Here is a 17,115-nt window from a genome sequence, read left to right as displayed (position 1 = left end):
GGTCTTTGAATTTCTGTTGCAAATAATAGTAAGATCTAGTCTACATGATTAAACCTCAGCGTTCTTAGTGATTAAATCAATGGTCCATGCACATCTATGTAACCAGGGCCAGTTTTAGCTGCAGGCAAGCAGGGCAGCCACCTGGGTGCCAATGTCCAGAGGGTGCCTGTGATGAAGCAGAGAAACTGCCAGCCAGCATACCAGCCTTTGGGACAGCTAGCCTCACCCCTCTATACCTGAAGCCAATCCCAAGTCTGGAGGAGGGATAAAAGAAGAGAGTCTGGCTCACTTCAGGGCTGATTGGTGGAGAGGCAGGAGCTAACTGTCTCCTTGCCTGAAGGGATGAAGCACTGGCCTGCTAGCCAGGGCAGCCACCTGGAAGTAAGCACTGGTTTCCTAGACAAGGGGGTCTGTGGAGGACCCCCCAGCATGGGAGGTACCTGACTGAGCAAGCCCCAGAGACATTAGGGGGCTTGCCCTCACCAGCTTGTGGCTGCCTCACCCAAGGGAGACTGGGACTGCAGCAAGGCGCTGTCTGAGGAAAGCAAGCTGCCTGGTAAATTGGACTAGAGGGGCTATGCCCCAAACTGAATGGACTGGTATGAAGTAGCCCAGGGCAGTGGATTCTGACTCCCTACTGGGAGGGACACCAATCCCCCTGTTCACAGGTTGCCATACATAGGGCCAGGGCTGGGACCTGCTGGAGAGGGGCTGAGTATCTAGCAATCTAACCCCTAGACTGCCCAGCCACCGAAACCCTATTACAGTGCCACACCACTGTGCTGCTCTGTTCTGATGGGCTGGATGTTTTTGTTCCACTGATTGGCTGTGGGTTTGTTGGTTGCTTGCGGGGGCAGGAGGGGTGCTGGCAAAAGTGTTTTCTGCCCTGGCTGGGAAAATGGCTAGGGCTGCTCCTGTACATAACTCCTTTTATTTAAGAAAAGTACTGCTCTTTACAAGACACACTGACAGTGTATGGCCAAAAGATAAGCTACAAGACCCTAGAGCCTAACCAGTATGCTGATAAGAGAACAAATGTTGCTCTGAGTAAAACAAAGCAATAGTTACACTGATCACTGCTGTCAGAATCTTTTTTCAACATTTCTGAATAAGTGTTTTAAAGAAAAAGTAGCTTATCAAATAAAATGAAGACAAGGCAGAAAGGGGACAAATGAGAATTCTGCTAATTTTAGAATGGTTAATAACTGGTATTATTAATAATCATATTTATTATGTTTAATGCAGTGGTGCCTAGGAGACCCAATCGTAGACCAGGACCCCACTGAGCTAGGTGCTGTACAAACACAGAACAAGACAGATGGTCCCTGCTCCAAGGGACTTATGTTCTAAGTAAACTATTTCCCATTAGTTACATTAGTTGCTTTAAAATTTAAAAACATCTTTTGATACTTTTGCTGTTTGTATTAATAGGAGTCTGAGTACTTAGGCCTAGGGCTAGAAGACCTAAACCTGAGTTTTGCTGTTCTGCTTCTGAACTCCAATCCAGGGACTCTTATGAACAAGGAGAACCTTGAAACACTCTATGGCCCTGATCCAAAAGTCAATGGAAATACTCCCCATGACTTCACTAGGCTTTCGAGCAGGCTCTATATGCATATTATGTTTTTAAAATATACAGTTCAAGAATGTACTTCTTGAATATTAAAAATATAGCTAAGTAAGTGGAACATTAGCTACTGATGCTTCAGTTTAAATGATTCCCATGACAGGACATCCTATTTAAACTGAGGACACTATTCCAATAAGATTTGGGAAAGGGAAACCCTCCTCAAATGGGAATTTCAGAAAGTATCCTCTGAGGATGAAAGGGAAAAATAATTTTCCATTCCTCTTTCTACTGGGCACGTGAAAGGGTGTTCATTTGGTGAAGTCTTGTAAGAACTGTATACTCACTGACGTGAGTGTCGATTGTTCCACTATACAATAATAAGAACATTTTGTTTACAGCACTTGGTCCATATGCTGGAAGCTATAGTTTTCAAAAACTCAGTTGCAGCATTGTTTCTCACAATAGAACTGCTCATTATTTTGGACACATTCCCAGGGAGACCAAAATAATATGCAAAAATGATTTTTTTTTCAAGGTGAGTCCAAGTGGAAATATGTAACATGCTGGATAGTGGAAAATTGTCTGGTTTGGGCACGTGTCATTCTGTTAAGTCGCTTTGTTTTAAGGATAATTAATTGTCTGTGTGAGACTCCAATTGATTACTACCCATCAAAAGCTTCTCATGCCAGAGCTGTCATCAGGAAAGCAGGGAATAGGATTGAGAAACTCACTGGGAAATCTGAAAATCAGTTTTGACAGTTTATGGAATAATGCTGTCCCTGCTGGAATGGGGTGAACAGAAAAACAAGTGAGGAAGAGAAGAGGAGACAAAGGCTTTGTGGGTGACTTTAGTCGTGGCGAAAGATACAAAATGTCCTCTTGGGTGATTCTCACCTGGAGATGTGGATTAGTGAGCAGCATTGCCACCTCTTCTTCTTTATTGTGCCCATTCCCAGTTACCCAGTGATAGCTCTTCCAGCTGGAATGCCAAGAAGGAGAGAATGTTTGTTCGTAAAATCGGGAGCTGGAGAAGAGAAGCCAGTCCTCATGGCACTCTCCCCTCCCACAGTGGATAACATGACTAAATTAATGTTGTGTTGGTGTTGGCGTTAATGGTGACATCACACCAACCTTCCTCTGGGAGGTGAAGATCTCACAGAACTCTGCGAGGTGAACTTGTTGAATTCCCACTGAAACAGTAAGATTTGGAGCTCTCAGATGCTCATTATTTTATCTGCATAGACAAATGACTTCATACAATTACCTCTAAATGTGGAGGAAATATTGTAGATTTTATTTTATTTTTTTGCTCGTGTTCCTGTTCTTCACATCATTAGGATTTTGAAATGTGCTTTCATACAGATACAAGCTGCATTTTATTTGCATGTCACAGTAATGTTGGGTTCCTTTTGACTTTTTTCTTATTGGCTGGATTTAAAAAATATATGTTGAATTAGAGGCTGTTCTGACCATGTTAAGTTGGAACAGTGCCCTCAAAACCATTTAGAGCTATCTTGCAGAAGCAGCTGCTCTGACAATGTTACATTAGCAGGGTTATAACTGCATTAGCCTTTACAGAGATCTAAATTCAATACATCTAAAGAGATATTTTAATGCAGATGCTTCTTTGAGATACTGCACATGGTGCTAGGCCAGGAGAACAAGAAAGTGAAAGTGACCAGAAACACAAAACCGTATCAGGTCACTGTCCATAATGGGTGAAATGCCCCAAGTATAAATGAAAGCATAATTTGACCTGCAATTTTTAATTTGACAGTGCAGCATTTAAAATTCTCTCTCTAGTAAAGATATGAACTAGATTATGCTTCCAATTATTCCATTACTGTCGGTCATAAAATAGCTGGACACATAGACTGTTCTAGCTGCACTTCATTGTACTAGTACTTAATCTAAGGGAAAACACTGGTGTTTAAGAGAGCAGAATGTTTTTGTTGCACAATGTTTTATGATGGCAAAACAAATACTTATGATTGGGCCTGAGACCCAAAATTCAGATTGTCATTTGAATCTGTTCTTTCCCACAGTTCAGGGGTGGTTGGGGAGTTGGTTGTGTTTATCTCTGTAAATAGCTGCTGTTTGTGTTTGAACTCTTTTTTGTAATCATATGTTTTTCTTCCTGAATTACTTATGTGATTCAGGACAAAAAGGAGTGGCTGCCTCCACACCTAATGTGGGCACTGCCCCTGAGCCTGTCCATTTCATCAGCCAATGCCTGACAATATGACGCTTCCTGAGAAGGGATATGCCCAGATTTCAGTATGCTTGGCTTGGGTGTGCAAATTCCTATCTGACAGTTTTACCATATTGCAACATTTTACAGTCATCAGATTGCCTATCCATTGCGCTCGTTGTCTGTTATAAGGTACCTGTCTGAACCTCTGTAGTAAAGAATAATTATATACCCTCTTTCTGATCGGATCTAACATGAGTCAGGCTGAAAATTGGCAGGGTTTTTTTGGTTCTTTTCAAAATCTGCTTTACATTTTGTTGGCCGGTTATAGTGAGAGACAGACTTTTTTGCCAACACCTCCAACAAAACACTAGGCTTGGGTTTTAATAGGATACTTTCAGGGTATGTTTTACAGTGTTATTTTTTAAAATAGTTGATTGTGCCAAATTCATCTTTGGTGTAACTTCACTGAATAAATTAATTTGACCCATTGTTTGCTGTAATCCTTTAGAAGCTTAATAATGAATTCCCTGTCCAAACAAAATTAAACCACATGAATACAAGTTAAAGGCTCGATCCTGCCAACACATAGGTATGTGAGTAACTTTATTCACTTAAGTATTTTACAGGCTTCAGGAGACTACTCATGTGAATAAAGCTATGCCTGTAGGCAAGTGTCTACCAGATTGGGCCATTCAATATCTTAAAAATAAGTTTAATAAGATATTGTCACACTAAAATTAATGCACTAAACCAATAAGTAAATATACCCTCTTTACCTATGTTACTAATAACAGACATCATCATTAAAAGAGAAAAACAATTAAAAATCTGTCTTACTTTTTTCACTATGAACGTGAACCCAAACAAGAATATATTAGCAAATGTGTCACAACACCTTCAACTGTCCCAGTGACTATGCTTTATGGATGTTGGGTTCTCTTTTGGCTGATCAATCCACTCCAAATAATGCTATGAGCTACTGATATATATATTTTTTTCATCAGCATAAGCTGGGTTTGTGTATTTTTACTCTCCCATTATGCTGTGTGAAACCACCTTGAAGCTGATGGGCATAAGTGACCCCCTTCATTTAGGACAAATGTAAAAAAATAATCAAGCTCCTTTATGGAATCAGGTAGCTGAAACAAAAGGAGCCACCACTCAAAACAGGGCAGGTTTGAGTAGAAACCTAATCACGTGGCCTAACAGGTTTCTTTGGAGACTAATATAGCAAATACAAGGGGCTGTGGCTTTGATTGGTGAATCTGTGTGAGAAGAAGCAAAAATATAGAAGGACTAAAGAGTCCCCAGACACAGCTAGAGAAGCCCTGGGAGCATGACCCTGAGCAAAAAAGCTAGGGGGGAGAGAGCTTTTGGGCTGCATACTGGCAGAAAGAGGCTTGGAACTGTGAGCAAACAAACTATCTTGTGTTGTTGATTTGACCTGTGTTCAGGGAAACACCACTTTGTACTTTTTTTTGTAAATAAAGTTATTGCATCTCAGAAATACTCGACTCCATCAATTTCTCCTCCAAATGGAAACAACTTACTAGACCCTGAAAATTGAGTAACCTAGGTCAAAAAAGAATAACAATATTACTTAATCAACCCGGAATATGTAATATTAACCAGGACTGTGGAGTCCCTAATGGAGGATCACCTATACAAAATATGTAGCTTCAAAAGAACTCAACTGTATTATCACTGAGGGCAAAAATTAGTCTCTTAGGGCCAAATTCTACCCTAAATGACATCTGTGCAAGCCCAAAGTCTTAAATGGAGAGTGTAAACGAGGGATTTAGCTGTACTTTGAAGCAACATTAAATGCTATCTGTCTGTTTATATAAAACAATAATATTCAATGAAATTAAGTGGCATTTGCTAGATAACTGATGCATATTAAAATGAAATGTTTCCTAATGGATAAAGAAAGATGCCTTGAATGTCAGGGCATTGTTGTCTGTACATGTACTCATTAATAATAATGTCAGTTCATATAAATTAAGATTAAATTGACTTATTTTGATCCTTCAGTAAAATATAGGGACCTGGTGCTCTGGCTCTTTTGTGAGAGAGAGATTAGACATATTGTTAAAACCAATTTTTTTTCACAAAATCCACCAACATCTAGCCAATAGATCAGCTTTTCCACCCACAGCTTTATAAACTGGGCTACAAGCTCACATACAGAGAACCAGCTCTTGGTTTTAGGCTACTAGCCAGCTGAGTTCCTCACCCCCATAGAGAGGATTAGCATAATTCACCAGCATCTTTGTCAACCAGTATGTCAGCTGTGACCCTGCTTACTCTTTGCCCCTCTCATGAATTTTTATATTCATATTAAGCATGGATGAGGCAGTTTTCTGAATCTGATGGTCTTGTCAGCTAATGACACGAGGTAGCCTAGGGGCAGGCACTGAGAGTGTCAGCAAGAGTGCTCATGAGGAGAAGCTATGTACACTTAGTGCACAATGTAAACAATTACCAAACATTCTGGCTAAATGACAAAAATCTGTTCCTTTGTAAGTATGCTGCCTCTGAGAAACAGATCTGAGCCCTTGTCCCATTCTTCTCTGACCTATATCTAGCCTTTTTTGGGGAGGAATGGTCAGGTGATTGGATGATGGAATAGAGAGTATAGGGTAAAACTCCCACTGACTTCAGAGTGTGCAAGATCAACACCTTTGTACAAATTCAGTATTCTATTCTTGCTGCTGGCCTATAGGCTCCTGTAGAAAGAGAACATGGGTAGAGGAGCAAGACAATATTTAAATCTTTAATAAAAAATCTTGCCACAAAAACAAATAAGTGTTGCCCCCCCCCATAAAGGTGCCTCCTAAACTAATGAACTATTAAAAAAACCCCCAAACACTCAAATATTCCAAAATAGTGCATAAAATAAGCCAAAAAGATCACTCAACTCTCCTGTTGTTGATTCCTGTTTGTACTTTGAACATCACTTTGAAGCTTCCCTGGTATGAAAGCCCTGCTTAGAAACTGAAAAGTGTTTATTTAACAAACAGCCCAGTTGCATTAAAAAAAATCAAACAGTGAAAAGTAGTGCAACTCCCCCCATAAAACAAAAAAACACTGGCATATTCAATTGCTGCTGCTTTATTATTAATAATTTGTTTTATCCTAGTGCCTTGGAGCCTCAGTCATGGCCCAGGACCCCATTGTGCTAGGTGCAGGAAAACACAGAACAAAAAGACAGCCCCTGGCCCAAAGAGTTTATAAGCTAAATGTAAAACAAGAAACAACAGATGGATTATAGGCAGCCTGATGGCCTGTGTTGGTCAGCATGACAAGCAGTGGTGTCTGCACACCAGCAGCTTAACCATTGTCAAGTTATTGTAGGCATCACAGCAAAGGAGAGTTTGAAGGAGGATCATGCACTGGTTTTAGGGATGTTTATGGGGAGCTCCTTCCAAGTGAGAGGGGCAGCATAGGAGAAGCTGCAAAGCTGCTTGTTTGACAATGTAACAAGTAATCAATGGTGGCAATGGCATCATGGGCTAATCAGAGGCAGGAGCTGACCTTTTGGCACTGAATGAAAGATGATAGGTAGGATGGGGATAGGCCACCATGAAGGGCTGTGAAGAGAAGACAAGTAACTTATGTTTGATACAATAGAGAGGAAGCCAGTGGAAGGATACAAAGAGAGGAGTGACCTGGTCAGAGCAATTGGCTAGGACAGTGGTTCTCAGCCGGGGTACATGTACCTTGGGGGCACACAGAAGTCTTCTGGGGGTACATCAACTCAGCTAGATATTTGCCTAGTTTTACAACAAGCTACCTAAAAACACTAGCAAAGTCAGTACAAAGTAAAATTTCATATAGATGATTTGTTTAATACTGCTCTATATCCTATACACTGAAATGTAAGTACAATATTTATATTCCAATTGATTTAATTTATGATAAAAATGAGAAAGTAAGCAATTTTTCAGTAATCATGTACTGTGACACTTTTGTATTTTATGTCTGATTTTGTAAACAAGGAGTTTTTTAAGAGAGGTGAAACTTGGAGTACACAAGACAAATCAGACTTCTGAAAGGGGTACAAGGGGTACAAGAGCCTGGATGAGCATTTTAACTGTGTGACTGGATAGGACAGGCTGTATCTTAGAGATATTATGCAGAATTGGCAAGACTTAGACATAGCCTGGGTATGAGACCCAAGAGAAAGGTATGAGTCTAAGATGACCTCCACGTGATGAGCCTGAGTGACAGGCAGGACTGGGGTATTGCACATGTGAATGCATCTCTTTTCCTTAACCACACCACTTCTCCACTTCCATTCATGATCACATATAATCTCTGTGGCAAATACAGCCATTTGTATTCTTTCTTTTTATTTGCATTTCTGTTTAAATACACCCATATTTTAGGTATCAGATAATGCATCACCATAAATTTCACCATGTTTTGGTACTGACTTCCATGAGGCTTTTCATGTATCAGATAATGCACCACCATAAATTTCAGGTATCAGATAACGCACCACCATAAATTTCACCATGTTTTGGTACTGACTTCCATGGTACTTTTCACCAAGTTTTGGTACTGACTTCCATGAGAACTCCAATGGTGACATTCCGGCCTCATGGAAGTCAGTACCAAAACTTCCTTTGACTTCATCAGGGCCTGGATTTCACCCCAGATGTCCTTTGTTGGTCAATATTTCCAGGTTGCCCAGTTTCAAGTGAATTTCATTTTAAGTTTGTGGGTTCTTGCAGACCCCAAGCCCTGGGTTTCTGAAACTATGCAGACCAAAACTGGTAGATTCTGCGTTGCCATACAGAACAGCTGGGGTAACTATATCAAACTGCATTTCCTTTTTTAAAAAATTAATATACTCTCATGTATTCATTTTTATTAAAAACCAAGACCTCCATATGGTGCTGCTACCTTTGTGCAGCACGCAGCAGAGGCAAAACTATTATTCCTCGTTTGATGCTTGTTCCTGCTTAGTTAAAAACATCCTTATCTTCCTCTGACTCCTCATGTTCTCTCTGGGGGAAAAAAAATCCCAACAACTTTGCATAAATTAGAGGTGCCAATAGCTGAAATGAAACAACCAGCTTGTTCACCACTATAAAACTGAGCTCCCAGCAAAAGGAAAGTGCTTGTGTACATTCAGCTCTTGCAAGGGTGGGGGTGGGGAAACAGCTGCCTTTTTTAAAAAAGTGTGACCTACCTTATTCTTTCTCCTTGAAAGCCCTGAAAATATGAACTGTTTCCTCTCCCTCTACCTACCCGACAACTATGCATAAGCTGTTAGCACTCTTGATTTTTCTAACTACTCCCACCTATTTTATGTCATAGCTTTCCTCTCCCAGTCAACTCCAGAAGTTCTCTCCATACCACGTATCTCTTTTCTAACTTACCCCAGTCTTTCTTTTATTTCTCCCGCCTACCCACACCACCATCCATGGGTCTGGAAATTTTACCAAATACCTATGAGAACAGAGGACTAAACCCATGAGGTCCAAACAGAGATGAATGATGAATGGGAGCCCCTTTTCAGAGGGAATGCCCAGGTGATACCAGTCAACACCACCGCTCCAAGACAGCTACCAGGGAAAGGGACAGAATTCCTAACAGGGGCTGTCCTATGTGCTACCACTTTTCACATCAGCTTCAGCTAGTAGGTGACTGATAAGTTTGAATTCTCCCACCTGACTGCTGGAATGGAGAAGGAACATTCTTTCTCTCTCCTCTCCCATCCTAGAGCCTCTTGGATGTTTTGAGGATGGTCGGACTGTTTGACAATTTCCCATCAAATTGGTTGATGGAAAATTGGGGTCTCAACTACATTAATTTTTTGATGAAAAATTATCTTCCCACAGAATTTTGATTTTTTTCATTGAAAAACCGAACACAGAATCACTGAAATATTTCAGCCAAAAACTGTCATCAGAATACTGAAATATTTTAATTGGGAAATGCTGCCATGGTGCGATATGGGAGTTGTAGTTCGGTTGCCTTATGGCCCTATTCTCCTCTCTGGACTGGGCTAGCTGGCTGGACTACATCTCCCATGAACCATGGCTGTGGACTCCCATGATGCATCATCCCCCTCTCCAAGAGGGAAGACCAAGGAGCATCCTAGTCTGACCAGGAAGCCTGGCCTATAGAGGGAAATGGGAGTTTGAGCCATAGGACTACAACTCCCAAGAGGCACTGCAGCATCACGTCCAAGTTAAAATATGTTGTTGTTTGGCCAAAATATTTCTTTTCAAATTTCTTCCAAAAATTGAAATTTTCCACAACATCCGCCCCCCCCCCCCACCTCTCCATTTTTGACTAACTTTAGATGGTGGGGCATCTTCCATTCTTTACACACATCCCAGCCTCAAGGCGGCTGCAAGACATATGTGCATGCTAGTTTGAGTGTGGGGTTTCTCAGACACCAGATAGGGGTTTGTTGTTGTAGGGCTGCTCAGAAGAACTAAACCAATGACTATTTTAAAAATTACAATATATTTAAAAAAAGTATTATTTTAGTAAGTGTTCTGCAGTTTATTTAATAAAAATACGATTACATTTTATTATAAACCAAACTAAATTGCACTAGTCCAAATAAATGAACCCACTTGGTAGTGGAGCTGCCTTGAATGTTATGATCATACTTATTTGCATATTCACTTATATGCATGATTTGGAAATCCACAGCAGTTCTCCTAATTCATTAGTGAAAATGAAAAGATTCTGATTTATTGCTTCTGACTGAACTTTTTGAGAGGATGTGAGGCATGTTCTGTATGTTACTAAAACAGATGTTTTAATATGTTTCTCTGAAATGGATGCTTTTAATAATACTTAAAGGTGTGTTGGGTGGGGTGGTGAGGGGGAGAGGATCACCCATCCCCTTGTCCCTTTCACCTTTCTGCCCAGCCTAATTTGTATTTTATCACAGCCCCCAAAATCAAAGACAGCAGTTGTACTACTTCCTGTACTAAAGGTGGACAGTGTCATTCCCCTATCATCGGAGTATAGAGAGCATTTGCTATACCCCATTTAACTGCACCGTACTCCTATACATGGACTTCATCAACATATTTCAGCTGCACTGTGATGGATGGATATAGATGGGAGACCACATGCTCTCCACTGGCCTCCCTCCACTTCTTTCTTTCTTTTTCTCTCCTTTCTGTCCTTCCCCATTCATACCGTATGACTCCGTTGCCTTCCATTAATCCAGGGATTCTCAAACAGGGGGTCATGAGGTGTCAGCCTCCACCCCAAACACTGCATCACCTCCAGCATTTAAAATAGTGTTAAATATTAATGTGTTTTTAATTTATAAGGGGAAGGGTCACACTCAGAGGTTTGCTGTGTGAAAGGGATCACCAGTCCAAAAGTTTGTGAACCCCTGCATTAACCTCACCTTTATTCAGCCTCTCACCAAAACCTCCTTTGGAGTGCCTGGATGGGATAGGGGGCTAACAAGACCATTTGTCTGCCATGGGCTCTTTCTCCATCTTGAATTGAAGGTGGTCTGGCAGGAGAGAGGATTGTCTCTGCTTCTGTCTGCCTCTCCTCTTCCCTGATGGTGAGGGGTCTCCTCCTTCCCCTGTCTCCGTGGTGGGAAGGGGAATCTTGTAACAGGAGAGACTGCAAGATGGAAGAGCCAAATAAAGTGGACACATCTTTTCCCATGAAGTTCTGCTGCTCCTCCACCTACTGGTGGGAAGGTTGGGAGCCCAAGAAACTGCAGTCAGGAATCAGCTCCTCTACTGATCCCACCTCCAAGTCTCCAATGTGGTGCAAGCTCACTTCGTTAGCCAGTAAAGAGGGGGAGCCCTGGGGAGCTGAGTTGTCCCAACCCAGAGAGAGAGAAAAGCTCTTCCTTTTTTTCTTCTTTTTGGCAGAGATGTGGGGGCTGTTCTTTTACTCGTTTTCCCCATATTTTCAACACTGCTAATAATAACTTCATTCAAAAACCAAATTTTCTTTACTACTTTTCTGTTTTAATAGAAGACACCTATAATCATTTCAGTGTTTTGACAGTGCTTTAATGTAATCAGTTGTTCTGTTCCATTCTGCACAGGTTCTTATACCATGCTCATCACTATGGTATATCAGCTCCTTCCAGTAGTGCCTTAAACAACGTGACTAATATCTATCATAAGTTTGTTTTCTCATCCTCTCCCCAGGGGAAGGAGTGTATGCGGTATGGTGCCTTGTTTTGGTAGTGGGCTTTTTAATATACATGTTGATATGTATTTATGGTAGAGAAAGCAAGGTCAAAGAAATGTGCCTTGCACTTGGAGCAGAAAGTGATGAGGCTTATGATGGTCCTTAGTTCCTGCGGGGAGTTCATTCCACATTCTCCAATTGGCCCCTGAGAAAATACTGTCTCCTGCACAAGCTTTAACCTTATTATAGGGAGTTCCATTGAGCCAGAGAAGCAAAGTTGTTGACCACAGTCTTCATCCTGGAGCTTTAGAGAATCTTTTAGGTAACCTAGGCTCAGGCCCTAGAACACCTTGAGGAAAGACCTTGAACTCCATTTGATATTGTATAGGAAGTCAGCATAAAGAGTGGAGGACATTTTGATGCATTCACAGTAGCCATTGTTGCTGAGGAAATGTGTTGCAGTTTTTTATTCTAGTTGGAATTTCCTAAGGGCTGAAGGCTTCATTCCCAGGTATATCATATTGCAATAGTCCATCTGAAAGATGACAAAGATGTGAATAACTGAGGCCAGGTCATCATCCACCAGGATGAGCTGGAGATTCTTGGCAACTGGAGATGGTAGAAATCGTTACTCATGGATGCTGGTATGTGCGAGCTTAGCATTGATGACGAATCCAGGAGCATGCCTAAACTATGGACTGAATTGATCAATCATGGTGTGTTTCTTTGACCCAAAGAGACTGCACCATACCTGAGACCTCTTCAGATGCTGACCTCTGCCCACCAACATCACCTCTGTCTTCCTTAGATTCAACTTCGGCCAGTTGTTCTTCATCCGTGAGCCAATCTTATCCAAACACTAGGCCATTTTGGTAGTAATGGTATGTGGTGAAGGATATGTATAGCTCTGTGTCCTTTGTTTATTGCTGGCACTTGAGTCTATGTTGTCTGACCAGTTCATCAAGTGGCTGCAAGTAGATGCTGGAAAGGACCAGAGAGAGAATGGATCCTTGTAAGACTCTACAAGTGTGGGAGAGTCTAGTGATGGAGGTGCAGCAGTGGTGCAAATAGAAATCATTTTTTGCTGGTAGTGCACTCATGGGAGGAACACAAAGGGGGCCACGTGACCCTCCATGTGACTCCTCCACGCCCTACCCCCAGCCTGGGGTCCCCATCACCTCTGACACCCTACTTTGTATATACAAACATCAACATGCTTAACTGCTCACTTTCCCCCCTAAATATGTAGTATTCAGTCTGTTTATATGGAATATAGGAGTTGGGTGAAGAGTCATTTCAACATATATATGATTTATTAAAAGACAAATTTTAAATAGAACTGTATCCTAAACTGCTTTATGGTACTGTACCCAAACATTGCATTTCAATGGGGGATTCAACTTCCTTTATAGGAACAGACTGCTCAAACTCTTACCAGTACACAAAAGTGGTCCATAATCATGCAAATAGTACCATGGCCTTCAGTGGGATTGATCAAATGATTAAGGGTTTACAGGATTAGGTTCCAAGTTTGTAAATTGTTCTGGATGAAACTGACAATGCCTGAGCTGACAGATCAGTTTTCATTCAAATAAAGGTAGGCAGAAGTGTGATAAGTCTTAGCTCCGTTGCTAAATTGAGGAACATATTTTCAGCAAAGTTCTTGGCAGATTCCTGAGGCAGCTGGTTTAAGGCTATCAGTGTCAGGCATTATAATCTTCACTTATACAGTAGTTCTCTCACCCACAAAGCTGGAAAATGAGGCACTTGTTTTCTTTGTTTTGCTGCTCCAGTTCTAGTTAACAAAATGCATGTTAGACTAGTTTGGCAGCAAAGAAGAATTCTGTGTACACTGGGGACAACACCTGATTCCTGTCAGGCTGCAGAACTGGGCTGACATCAGAATCCAAACATCCTCTGGTCAGTCAAGCAGAGGCATTCCTCTAATGATTTGGACTTGATGTGATACAGTATGAATGTCATGGATAATTCAGACCAATGGGGACAAACAGAATCAAAAACACTGTTGAAACACCTTTTGCCCCCCCCCCCCTTCTTGTGGACTCCTGACCAGTAACAGCATAATACATATGTTAACAAACTTAAACAAAGCTTTTGTTTAAGTTTGTTAGCATATGTATTGTGCTGTTAAAGCCATTTAAAGAATGAATGCCCTCCCTAGCTGCGTTCTGGTCCTTTAAGGAGCAGAGCACACCCCCCCACACACACCCCTGCTGGAGTGGGGCCTAGCCCCAAGTCTTTCCGGTACCCCATAGTCACTAAAAATCTCTTGCTGGTACTGCGTATTGGAGGGTAGTGCCCTACTTGCACTCCTGAGGTGCAGTTTCCCATCACTACTTATAGGGTGCCCCTCTCCAGGAATGATTCAAACCATTTTAGCACATTACTCTGGACCCCTGCCACCTCTCTCAGATGAGAGAGCAGTATTTTATAGTTGAGTGTCAAATGCTGCAGAGAGGTCCAGGAGGATGAGAATGGATGTCTGCCCTCTATCCACTGACAGAAGAAAATCATCCATCAATGCCAGTAATGCAGTTTTCCTTCCTGGTCCTGGCCCAACTCCAGACTATGCTGGGTCACTAGCATCAATTAGATGAGCTTGTAGCTGTCCTTTTGCTAGTTTCTCTGAGCTTTGTTAGCCCGTACATATATGTTAGGTGTAGTGTATACTATATTAATGTTGTGTAAAGCATGGCAAGTTATGCTAACTGAATTTGTGTTATGCTTTTCCTACAGTTCTGTTCATTTATGCCAAGATATATATCCCAGTTCTTTGCAACAGCAAATTCAACATTTTGCACAGGTGAATATAAAACCTGTCAGAGACAAGGTGCATTCATTCTTTGTCCTGGTACAGATTGGGTGGTCCAAGTGGTTTGGAATGTGGAATCCAAACCAAAAGATAAGAAAGATACACCCTGGAATAAAAAAAAAAGTAAAAAGCTGATGGGTGAATTTTAGCCTTGAGTGATGTGTAAACAGCCATATTATGAAAATGGCTAGTTTGAATGCATACTTCAGAGCATTCCTTCTGTGTAAAAAGAAAAGGAGGACTTGTGGCACCTTAGAGACTAACCAATTTATTTGAGCATAAGCTTTCGTGAGCTACAGCTCACTTCATCAGATGCTACTCTGAAACCTTCTGTGTAAGGTGATCTGAATGCCGTGAGAAAACTGCTTCTAAGAAGGACTGGTAATGTATCAAGTCTTTCCTTTCTTTTTTGTACTGCTTTCTTTGACTAATAAAATTTGGCTATATTAGTTGGTCCCTCAAACATTCTTAATAACAAACCACAAGTGCACTCAAGCAATTGGTTATACTTTAGCTTGCTCAGGAATGGAAGGTTTGACACTGGGCGGTATCCTGATGTATCCAGGACAGGTTTCTTCAGTGTTGATTCAACTCTTGCATGTTTAAAGGAGTAATATACACAAAGGAGGGGGGTGTATGGTTGAGAGAAGAGCTCTATATGCTCCCACATCCTTGCCTGAAGGAAGATGTCTTGTGTGTGTTTTTGTTTTCATCTGGACCATGCTAAAGACAGCTGCCCTGTGATTTCACCCCACCCTTTCCATTTGGGTTAGGCTGCAGGAAGCTGGCATTAGTATATTTTCTTAGGACCTGTCTTAAAGGAATAGTGACCCCAAGCCTCAGAGGTGGGATGGCAGTCCCATTACAGCATCTTCCTTAGCCATAACCTGCAGAGCTCATTTATGCAGGGAATACCAGTAGAGAAACCAGGACTCTGGGGAACAGAATGTTGATGGGGATCTGTGGGTTTAATTGTCACTGCCTAATAGACACACTGTGGGGAAGGCAACTCCTCCCAGATGAATCACTGCTCGCTCCCAGCGCCTCCTGCCCACCGGCAGCCCCACCGATTAGCACCTCTCTCTCCCTCCCAGCACCTCCTGATCAGCTGTTTTGTTGTGTGCAGGAGGCTTTGGGGGCGAGGGGGAGGATCAAGGGCATGGGAGGCTCAAGGGAGGGAATGGGAAGGGGTGGAGTGGAGGCAGGGCCTCTGGCAGAGGCAGGGGTTGAGCAGTAAGCACCCCCCAGCACATTGGAAAGTTGGCTGTAGCTCCAGCCCCAGAATCAGTGCCTATACAAGGAGCCACATATTCACTTCTGAAGAACCGCATGTGGCTCCAGAGCCACAGGTTGGTCACCCCTGTGATCGGCTGTCTCCTTTTGCTTACACTAGTCTAATATTGGTGTAACTTCAATTAACTTACTCCTGATTTACACCAGTGTAGGTGAGAGGAAACTCAAGTTTGATACATGTACAAATATTTTAAAGTGGCAAACACCCAGGACAGAGCAGAGTTATTTAGGGTGGCACACAAAGGTGTAACTAGGATCAATGGAATGAAATTAAGTAAGGGAAAAAGCAGGCTAAAAACATTGACAGATGTCAGGAGTAATCTTCCAAGACAAGTGTCTTCCTTGGACTTTTAAAATGTCATTATATAGCACGAGAAAATGTATTGCAGGGATCAGACCTTCTCTGGCAGGGAACTGAATAACCACTTCTAGGATCAGAGTATAAAATGCTTTTAAGCTGTTTTAAATGACATTATAGAATAATACTTTCCCATAGGCTGTCATTCTTCCAGACACCTGCATGAAAGATGTCCTAACAAAAAGATGATTATGTATCTGAAATTATCATCTGAATCATATGTGGAAATTAGTTTGACTTTTTCAAGAGGATAAATGCAACTTTTATTGATCAGTAGCAAGCAATATATTTTTCTTCTGGTAAAAAGTACTTTTAAAGTATTTTATGTAAATCTAGTTATTTAATTTGGGAATTTTACTTTTTCCCCTCTCTATGGCAACGTGGTTTAAGAACTTTTTTAGCAATATTGTTCTTATAGGTAGATCTTTATACAGTACCACCTAATCAGGAGATGGCTTTAACTACAGTGTAAATCTGAAGGATGGGGCTTTATGGGATAGTGTTTGAGTAAGAATTAACAAATAGCAGCCTTGTGTTCACCTTTCAGTGTACAAATATGGCATTATTGCTAACCATAAGTGTCAAAAAATCATAAATCTGCCTTCCCCCACCAAAAATCAATCAATCATGAGATTTAAAAACAAAACATTTTGAATTCTTTTTATTTGCCTTCTAGTTTTTGATCCTTTCAGATGGAGCTAGGTCATGTTTTCATGTCCTCA

The sequence above is a fragment of the Lepidochelys olivacea genome (genome assembly GCF_965140295.1).
Source record: "Lepidochelys olivacea isolate rLepOli2 genome assembly, chromosome: 8".
Taxonomy (NCBI): Eukaryota; Metazoa; Chordata; order Testudines; family Cheloniidae; genus Lepidochelys; species Lepidochelys olivacea.
Note: the sequence above shows the minus strand (reverse complement) of the source record.